Below are 11149 nucleotides of genomic sequence, written 5' to 3'. Positions count from 1 at the left end.
TGTAGTTTTTCGAGTTCAAAGCCAGAGATTTAGCTATCTAGGTCGGCACAACAACACTGCTAGCTTCTTTTAGCTCTTTCGTTGCCTACGTAAAAGTTGAACCGGAATGAATTTGAAGGTGCAGACAGGGCTAAAGTTTGTTGAGGAAGAGATACTGCGGACACGAGAGCATACAACGTCAGATACCCGTGTGGTCTAGTAACGAATTTGTTAAACTACTAAACGTAAGGACACGTAAGGGTCCAGGTTCGGAACCGGATGTACCACAAGGCTTACCGGACGGTACCATTGGCAGCCTTCCGTCTTAAGCGAACTTTCTGACGTAACTTTACGGAAACGTAGATAGGGCCAGGCCAAGCACTGTCCAGATATCTATTTCAAATGAAACTCAATCACTAGTTTCGTTTAGCCCTGAAGACATGGCTATAAATCCAGGTAACACTGAATAGATCTAAGAATACTACGGGTTCATTTTAATAGGAATGAACATAGAAAATTCAAATACTTCATTTGGTGAAATCGGCAGCCAAATTCATTAGAGTGCGACAGTTCAATAAGTATTTTACGTACCGGTAAGTATGACCGTACAAGATCCGTATAAACACATCTTTTAAATCCCGATAAAGACAGTTCAACGTTGCCACAGACAGGTAGCAGATCTCATCCATTCGTCATTTTTTGAGCTATTTTTATTTCTATAAGAGCGAAAAGTGTTCATATTGAAGGACCCGTCCCACAATGCGGATAGAGCGTGAACTGAGGCCGAAACCGTAAGATCTGTCTGTAACGGTAGTCGGTCACTGGAGCTGTACCGTTCAAAGTGGCATAAATCTGCTCATAGTTAAAAACAGACCTTAGGAAGATAGAGCTTGGGACGTGTAGTATTGAACTGAAGGCTACACGTGTCGTAGTTTACCAACTACCGGTTTTAGCGACCCTCAAAAAAAGTGCGAAATCAAAAACAGCCAGACAATTCCCTTTCTTTGTTCTCGTGGATACCAGCGGATATCGTTCGTCTTCTTGAATCCTTTTTGTCTTGTTGGATTTCCATATACCGCAAAATCGTATCCATCGGTTTTGATGCATATAGGAGAGCTTGGGGGCCCGCAGAAATGCCAATTTATTTATCTCCACGCATCAAGCACCTTCATATGTGATTGGAAGGTTTGTGTCACTGTCGACGAGGTGGACAATTTTTTTAAGGACGCCGAGGTTTGAACGTATTATATCCAGCTCTGACGTGTTCTATTTAACTAAAAATGATTTTATCACCCACGGCCTTAGATTAGGCCTAATGATAGAGGAAGCGAACGACTGTGTACTTTGCCATCGGACTTTACACTTGGATCTATAAAGTTAGATTCGAAGTTCTACACACTAAACTATGGGCTACGTAAAATTTAGATGCGGCCAAAAATATATTATATCTCATACATTTAAAAAAGCTGAAAAGGAATCTAGAAAAAGGTAAATTTTGAGCTCAGTTAAAACGATGCAAGCATACGTGCTAACTTGATAAGTTGCGCGCCTAGTTTCGCGATAGTGCTACCTGATCGAGTACGAGTAATACGATAAACATAACTTGGGAAGTTATGTGTGGTTATGTAATATGAAATTTCGCTTCAAGTAAAATAGCGACTTTTTTTTGTATAAATTGTGCTAAGTAAGTGTGCTGTAGCCGCGTTGCGTTGTCACGCTCGTCAGACACCTCGGGAACAGCACATTAAGGGCCAATGCCTTTTGAAGGTATATAAAACGAATCTGGCCGCACAGACTCCTCGAATGGTATCTGTTATGGTGCAGCTAGCAAATGCGGAGTTATTCTACTAATTTTGGGCTTTCGTTAATACCCCAAGTAAATTTCGTTAGCATAAATAAATTTTATGTCGTATTTTTCTTACAGTCGTAATATATAGTAGATGCTGAGATTCGTTGTTAAGTGGGCAGACTTTGCAGTACCATTAGTTAGATTGCTAATGTGTGTATATTGTATATATACACGAGTGAAGAGTAACTGTATCTGGTCGAACTTAATACATCTAATTGTTATGGAGTGTGACGGAGTTTCTGAAGCAACAGTCAACAGCCGACTTAGTTCCATCATCTAGGTCACCTATGATTAAGAAAGCTGAAAATTAGTTGTAGGCCTGGTTGCGATCAGAAAAGAGAGAGAGAAGAACAACGATTGTCAACGACCAAGATTTGCATGCTTTTGCCGACCCATTGACACAAACAGGTACAGCTGCATGTCCCGGAAAAGACATGCGCTGTAAATTATAAATCTCACTGTTTTTTGATGCCTGGACATCTCGGAAAGTTGCCTTCAGTTGAACAGTTAGACGAAAAATGCTCGATTTGGTTGGTAGCTGCCGTACACCATGTGGCTTAACCAAATGATTTTCTTTATTTAAAAAAAAAAAAAACTTGCATTCTAATTTAGAAAAATAAGGCTGACGAGCCCTTGAAATCGATCTAGTCTTGTCAGTAGGCGGACCGTTACATGAAAAGGTGAAGCTTATAATGATAATCCCCTAATGTAGGTCGAGCGCGATTTAGTCGATTTGGAATGTCATGGCTTTTCTGGATCGTGTTTTCAAAATGCTTTGCAAATCTCAGTACCCAAATGGGGTATGAATCTAACGAAAAGATCCAATCATACCCACTAAAAAAATTCTACGCTGACAATAATCGAACAGCTAGAAAAAGCATCGCTGCTAGCGAGCCCCTGAAAACTAGCCAGCTGTCCGTTAGCCTTTACTAGCGTCGTCCAAGCATTCTATAGGTTCGGGGGTTCCCTCATTTGGTCTTATTTCTTTAGGTAATAAAAGTTTGTATGTGATGTTATTATGCATTGAGGCATCGCTGATGCAACATTGTTTTTAAGAGAATAACACTTGTACCGGAAGCTAGAGGCGTGTGCTGACACCTCACAGAATGAAAAATTTCGAATCTGAATCGGATTTGAGGCACCTGGTTGTTGACTGCTCCAAAATACACTAAAGTAACCAAATTCGCTATAAATTACCAAAATAATTATATTTATTTTCAAAAGAAAATACAGAAATCATTTGCGGAAACGTCTACACCACCTGCTATTAGGACACTAGGTGATCTTCCTACCATAGAAGCGAACGATAATGTGCTGAATTTCTATGGATCTGGGTAGTCCATGCATTAAATGTTCAGCATTTATAAACTTTATTTCTGCTTTTATAAAGTCATCACCATCGCCACAAAGAGCAGCTCTTTTTCTCTGCTGTTGCAGCATCGTTCATTCCAACCTCATAGGGAGACCCCATCGCCAGTCGACCGCCTCCTCGTCTATAGGCCTCCACCCAGATGCTTTTCCTTCAGCTATAATATCATACACACACATCAGCAGAAGTAGTCGTAGTCATAAGTACCCGGTTTGTGTCCTTTATGCGCGTGTTCAGCTATCTCCGCGGCTCACGGTACCGACTTGCGCAACCGGTAACTGTCCGTTGTCTGGTGGCCTAATCATGTTGACAATTACCGTCTTCCATTAGCTAAGCTCCCTCTCCCGTCGACCCTCGCCACGTGTGGCCGTCGACACGCAGATCTCTCATGGAATCGCTCATAGCGCAGACTGGGTCGATTTCATAGGTCTGTTTTTGGGGGCGGATGCTTTTTAGGCAGTCGATGCACGCACAAACGTGTACTCTGTATACTAACACGTACTGGCTATCATGTCATTGTATTGAGTCCGTACTATCGAGTTAGCCTGTCTCTCACCTAACAGCGGCCATGTAGCTGTATTAGGACTTGAGGTTGACGCTACAGGATTGTGGCGATTATCCGAAATTGCGTACTCGATTCGGCTCCATGGTGCCATAGGCGACGTCTAAATAATAGTATTTTTACTGAACAAAAATACATCTGCCAATAAGCATTTATTAATAAGGTATTTGTCGACAAACAAGAAAATTGCAGTCATTCGTTTTTGTTAATTAGATAATAGTAGTAGTTTCGCAGCGGAGCAAAATAAAACAGGATCTGAATGGGCCTCGATGCTTTGTTGCTGATAGGCCAACGCAGTGGTGTATACCGGTGCAAATCAAAATGAACAAGTGGCCTATCGTTACGGGTGGATTTTTGTGAAGGACAAGTGTGGTGCTTCGAAACGTGGTACAAGAACTTACATACGGGACTACTAATAGGAATACGAAGTTAATGGAAACACATCGGCTACAATAATCTCAACGGTGGGTGTATCTAAAAATTAAGTTAAGACTTGTCTTTCTTTACAAAATTTTTATCACACCTGGTGTACAATTAAGAATTTATTACCAGCACTCATGTGTGAAAAGCGTTAGTCGATGGCGATCATGTTTATCCGGTTTATTTTTCTGTTTTTTTATTTTTTTTTAAATGTATTATATATTTATCTGAAATTTAAATAGCGTAGCTTTGGCATTGTCCCGCCTAGTTCAGTTCCTGCATAAACGACATTTGGCAAATAATTCGTTCTCGTTGTTACTGATACCATAACTTGTTTGGCTTCTTTTGCGAGTAGAACCATGAAATAAGTTGCTATCAGCAATTCCATTAGACACTTTTGTTCAAATCCGAATTCATCTAAAGAACTTCTCAGTCCATTAAACTTGTTGAAGCCGATCGGAAGAAGCTACAGAACGACTGAGCCCTATCTGTTCAGAATAGCTAAAAGGCTTCAAGGTGACTAATATGTTGCTCCGAAATCGTAAAAGAAAACGATGTAATGTGTAAAAGTTGTATCTTTTTCATTGATATGCATCTTTTGCTCCGATTATAATAGTCAGTGAATTTCGCTCCTCTAACAGCGTTAAGTCTAAATCTGTCCATAGAAAAAATGGAAATGTTTAACCGAGTATTTCGAAAAGGATCGAGTTCACTTTTTTGTATTGTAGTTTCACCATAGAGGTAAATCAGGTCTGAAGCTTCCTGCACTTTCCAGCGAAGCACACACAATGCGTAAATGTGAGACGTCTTTAGTTGTCAGAATGACGTTAGCACGAAGAGACGTCACATTCAATATGAAGGTAACGCTCTGCAACTTATGGATGAATGGGTATTTTAAATATAGCATTACTTCAAAGCATAGCTGAAATGAATAAGTCAAAATAAGGGAAACAATAACGACCTTTTCATCAGATGCTTTTTGCCAATTATAATCCGTTAAAGCCAATAAGGGAGGAACTGGGAATTAGCCGGTTGCTGTTCTGGCAAAATCAGGTCCAACCTTCGAGGCTGAGTCTTCATCTATGTAGACGGTCCCCCCTAAAAAGAGTGTGAGCCAGCTGCAAAGCGTACAAAACCATAAAACATAAATCTAGATTTCCTTTTTCTGTTATACTGTACTCCGTATGGCGACAATGTTGAAAGGGTGCCAGGACAACCACGTATTGCTTCGTGGATGTTGCTAAAATGGCTTGAAAATTATTGTCAATTCAGATTTACAATTGAAGTCCGCAACGTCCTCGGCCTGCAGTCTTCGGTCCACGAGTAGAAGGGCAATTCGACAACGAGTCTGTTTATTTATGGAAGAATCTTTTTCCGGCCTATTCATTCATATAACGCAATCGCCGTTAGTATGTAGTAAAAACGGAATTCCGTATTTGCCCCATTCCTCTATTTCAATAGTACTCAGGGCGATTTTAAAGGAATTATACAGCAAAACACCACAGATGACAAGTTTACTTACCTTTTTGCATTGAAGAGTATTATTTTAGCTAATATAAGGAGATAGAATCAGAAGCATTCTTCTGTCTCGTAGTTACTTACACTCTGTTAACGCTGGATTCGAACCAGCGATACCCAACATGTTCGTTATTCGTGGTTGCCGTAACAACGCATTCTGGGTTACGTCTGCCCACGTTTATTGACTTATAGACTATAGTTTTTAGTATATTTAAAATCAACTTTTCAAAATGATTTTAGTTTGATCCTTGAAAGATCACCATGCGAGCGTCCGGCTATACTTAATATTAATCTCTTCCCATACACACCGTGATCAGTATTAGGTGGCACATCAATTTTAGCTACTTTTATTACGGCAATGGTTATCGCAAATTTCGTTTTATGACAAAGGCTACTTGTTCTGAAGAATTTTTCTCTTTTCACTGATACATATAATTTTTCAATATAATTACTGTACAACTGCAGGACAATTTTTAGATTTACGACCGATTCATCAAACGCTCACCCTTTTGATTACGTTACCGATAACCTTTACAACATTTATTTACATATACAAATCCAGCCTCGTCCATAGATGACTAGCAGCTGTCCTTTTTACGATAGACTTCGGTGGCCTGTTTAAAACCTGCCTTCAAGACCTGTAATAATATATGTCTTAACATAAGTGACGTTTCGAGCCTCACGTCCGATACTGCCGTTGAGCATTGCTTCGGACAACTGGCTGAGAACACAAAATGAAGCGTTTCTATGCCCGGCCTCAAACCTAGATTGTCTAACTTGTCCCTGAAAAGCAAACACCTTACCACTGCATCGTCACAAGAGCATTAACAGGAGAAATTTGACGGGACTGAGCAGGAAAAGAGATTATATTGGTATTCACAGCTTTTCCTTCTACTCCGAATTTTACTGGATGATCTGGGTTTGCCTATGCCAAGATTCAAATCTGAAACCACCTATATATCCCTTAGTTTAACCCGCAAATGCGTTCACACGGCACCATTGCAAGGACGCCCTCATGCATGCTGCTTAAATGAGTTCAGTTTATCACAAGCTTCTTTACGTATTCCATTAGTTAAACTGGCAATATGTACAGGATTGAAGAAGAGGTTTTGTTGAAGTTTTTGTACTGCAGAAAATCGTAAATATGTAAATGTCTTACAAATGCTTCGGAGTTATGATTCGTCCCTTCCCTTCATCCACTGATGCAGAAGCTTCTGCCTATGCACAATTGCACAACTCTTCAACATTTTTCTCTTCCTACTCGAGTATATGACGATGATTTATCGGGCACCGCGATCGAATCGAATTCATCTAGCTGCTGTGTCTGTTTGACGATGTTTCAAGCGCGTTTCTTGGTTCGACCGTGTCGAGCGGGTGTCCACCGCTTTGTCATTGACTCTGATGGTATTTTCGTTCAAATTCGGGTTATGGGGAAACGGTCGATTTCCGCATTGTGCCTATGAAAGCGTGCACCAACCACCTGTTGTGTGTAGAAAGCAAATGGCTGCCAGGGGGAGTTGTAATTCGTCATTCTGGCGATTGTTTCGCGTTCTCTGTCATTGAAGCTGCTTGCTTACCTACCTACGTACCGTGAAGATTCAGCTGTCGTGATGATCGTCTTTGTAAAAAATCGTTTTCGAATGACTGCGCTTGTACTTTTCATCAACATGAGTCGTTGTCTTCATTAGCCGTGCCGCAAAAATCAGTTTCTGATACGTCTGGCTTCCTCGGGACGCTAGCGTGTCTTGTTGGTGAAAATTTCGTATTTCTGGGGCTTTTTCTTCTTTCATATGCTAAATGAGCGTCGCTGGTTTTTGCTAAAAGAAGCAGTGAAGATCCTATATGAAAACGCTTAGAATTATGTAAAATCAGAGTGAAAGCAATCATCTCAACCAATAAGGCGAGGCGACCTATTTGGAGGCAAAAGAATCGGCTTGATAGAATATTATAGAATGATGGAGTTATTAACTTTTCGCTTACTCGGTGATGCTACAGGTTGTTTGTATACTGTTATTATTTTGTCTTCCTTTATTATATTTACAGTTTTGCCTTCTGCTAGAAATAAGCTATTTAGTATTTGATCCTATAGAGCGGGTTTTTGTAGCTAATCGATGGCAAACTTCATGTAGGTACAGCTTTAGACCCACGTCCGTAGGAAAGCCGATGCGTACTTTTTCTAGACCTTGATCATTTTTGGCCGTAGTTCGCCGTTAAGGACCCAACATCAGTATCTAGAGGCGTTTATATAATTTCAAGCGATAAAATAAGATCGCTTCTAAAGTCGATAAGGAATCGTCTCTGTCACAGCCACTAATCATATGATGAACGTATGAGCACTGTACAAAATAACATTAAAAATATACACACACACACACACACACACACACAAATCTGAAAAGGTGCTTTGGCGGGAAAAAAAAATAACCGCTTTCGCAAATTAAATTTATGTTTATCTTCCAGATGTACTGTCTTGAATGTAAACAGGCAGTTAGTAGAATGGTTAAAGATTTTAAAAGATACGTTCGTGCTATCGTTTGTTCCTGTCGCTTCGTTTGTTCGTGAACCAGAATTATGAATGAATCCTCGTAGATTCTAGTCTCTGGCCAATAGGTGTTATTCTCGTTTCGTAGCTCAATAGATTGGACAAACGAAGAAGCACTTCCTACGGCAATACGACGAAAAAGTTAACCATTTGATTCTAACCAAGCGGTCGAGAGCGCCTTCAAAAACGGCCGTGGGCCTATTAATGTCCGTGTTCCATAGCACGCACATACGTTAATGTTGGCTGGAACAGCTAAACGTCTGGCTAAACAGGACGAAGTCGATAGTTCAAAGCCCGACAACGACATAACAGTACCTGACATATATGATTAAATAAAAAAAAAACATAACTCACATTCAGCCGTCAAAATGGCAACAATATTCTGCCTGATGAGCTCTATGTGCCTTGTGCTTACTCAGGGGGCCTAGGGTTTGATCAATCCGTAAACAATCCATGTGCCGTTTCTATCGATCCGCACGTGGCATTGGGTTAGATGTCTTTGCGAGATGTATATAAAAGTGTATGGCCAGTTCAATTACCAACGTTGGGGACGCATCCTCGTATCAAGCCGTGCTGATTTACCTGTGAAATTGCTAAATATAGATCAATCTGCCATTGCACTCTCCGACTTCGAGAAGATGGAGCTTGTATTTTTCAATTGCTGTATCAGCAGTGTTATACGGCCTCACGGATGAAGCCTTAACTACTGATTTTGGCCGCGCTAAAATCGCTTCATCGAATAGGCCCTCATCCTATCGAATTATACAATGATTCGTCCGCCTCTTCTACTTGATCAGCTAGATAAAAAGAGCTATCTTAACAACGGCACGTGACTCCAAGCTCGGCTCGGTGCTATCATTTGAAAGTTGTCTTCCCATCAAAAACTGATCAGCAGTGAAAGCGCATGAAGTTTGTTGGCAATGACATTTTCTAACCAGGACGTTCACTCCATAGTTCGAGCCTGATTAAGTTGCTCGACTTAAACGGATGATTGGTCCGAATCCTCGTTCTGGCCTAATCTTGACGCTAGCACAAGAAAGCTGAGCTTCAACAACGATATTTAAGCCGAGTCGTACAAAGGACGTCGGGAATATTACGGCTAGTTCAAATGATACGACGCTAAACGCCCATGTTCAATTCCACGCGATGGGAGCTCGCCGGAACATCAGACTACGAGGAAGGGTAACTCTAATGTACGTTAAGACGTGTCGGCCAAACTCGGAGAACCGGGTCGAGACAAAAGGTTTGCGCGCTTAAAATCAAACTAAAACCGTATATAAAAAAAAAAAAAAAAAAAAAAAACACCATTCGACCCGTCGGCTTTTATGAAGCGTACAGTTTTCGACAACGTTAGAGGCTGTCATATTTATATTTTTTTTTTTTTTTATTAAGGAGCGTCTGCTTGATTTAGCGAATAATAGGCTCACCTCCGGAACGCTCAAAATGTGCATTATGGCTACGTACGACTGAGTCGTGTTCTAAAGCAACATGAACAAGTATTTTTATTATGGAGTGTATATTTTCATCAGGAAAATTTTACGTGTCGGTTCATTGCTAAGCAACAGGGTCGAAGGTATAATCTAAATCAAACCAGGTAGATTTTTTGTTAGAGCAAAAGCCGTTCCGAACTACTGATGCAAAGTACCCCGTATACACTAATGGGCAAAGTGCGTGCCTCATCGCGTCGTACTTTAGTAAAATGCAACGTAGACAAAGCCTTATTTCATGAGCACTTACGTATTATCGAAGTAGCGAAAATACCCTTTGTGGGCAGGCCCGATTGGAGGCGTTTTATGGACAGTGATATTAGAATTACCTCTGCTCAAAGACATCATCGAATTAAAGAAAGCTGACTTTATTATACGTATATAACCATAAGGGTGACTACGATATCGCTCACGCAGTATTTCTATTTCGTTTGGCGCTTAGCGGCGATGAAAACATCATTGAAATTGGTATGTAAACCGATTTTTGTTTGCAAATATTACCCTTCTGCTTATGTTCCATAAATATATTTTCAGCTAAATTCATTTCTTTTGTCTTCCGCCATTTTCATCTGCTCGCTATGAGGATGTCATTAATAATTATCTAAAGTAATTATTTAATATCCACAAAAAACCTTCTCGTACATTAACGATAGTAAAGAAGCCATCGCGTTCAATGACACTAAATCTACAGACTCTTCTTGGAGATAATGACGCAATATGGCTGAATTCTCGTATTAGGATGCTTGATCCACTCGGAAAGTGTTTCGAAGGAAAATAATAGTTTGTCTAAGGAATAGATTACTCATTTACATATATATATATAGTTATAATTATAATGATCTTTACTCTGTTCTAGAACGAAGTAAAAGTAGCTACAATATATAGATAGCTCAAAAGAAACAAACCTCGGTACGCGTGACCAGCCCCCCGCTCCCCAAAGTTATGTAAACCAAACTAGTTAGATGATAATAACAATGATTCCCATTGTTATTATTACTATTATAATTACAGAATTAGCTCGAATTCGTCTGCTTCTCTCTTTTTGTTGTTGAGTCGGTGTGGTACGATTCGCTTTTCAGCCCTGGTGACACTGCTAAATAGTTTGCCACTATGGGCCACTGGAGTAAGAGATCGATGTCACACGACACTAATAGAGTTATGTCGCACTTGAATTTCCCAAATAATCCCATATGCGTTCGTGTTACCTCCGATTTGGCGGCCAACCTTCATGATAAACTCGTTCCTTGAGGCTGTCGTTTTCTAATGTCAGACGTAGCCAAGATTTACGTAGTACTTCGACACTATTCTAACAGAAAAATGGACAATTCAACACTGAAATAGTATGACAGAGCGATCGGCGACGCAGCCGGCATACAGCGGCGGATACATTTATGTAGAGGTATCCATCCAAACTAAGGTACAA

The 11149-nt window shown here is 40.4% G+C and overlaps 1 protein-coding gene across 1 annotated transcript in view; it reads left to right on the top strand.

The window, feature by feature from the left end:
* The first annotated feature begins 3619 nt into the window (after positions 1-3619).
* LOC111271329 (CD109 antigen) overlaps positions 3620-11149 on the top strand; it is a 37665-nt gene continuing 30135 nt past the window's right edge. The window contains exon 1 of the mRNA XM_022852059.2: positions 3620-4223. The gene's annotated coding sequence lies outside the window, so the exon portion shown is untranslated. The remainder of the gene's footprint in view (positions 4224-11149) is intronic.

The sequence above is a fragment of the Varroa jacobsoni genome, unplaced genomic scaffold (assembly GCF_002532875.2).
Source record: "Varroa jacobsoni isolate VJ856 unplaced genomic scaffold, vjacob_1.0 contig00535, whole genome shotgun sequence".
In the NCBI taxonomy this organism is placed as follows: Eukaryota; Metazoa; Arthropoda; class Arachnida; order Mesostigmata; family Varroidae; genus Varroa; species Varroa jacobsoni.
The sequence above is the reverse complement of the archived record's forward strand: the minus strand, read 5'-3'. Positions and strand labels throughout refer to the sequence as shown.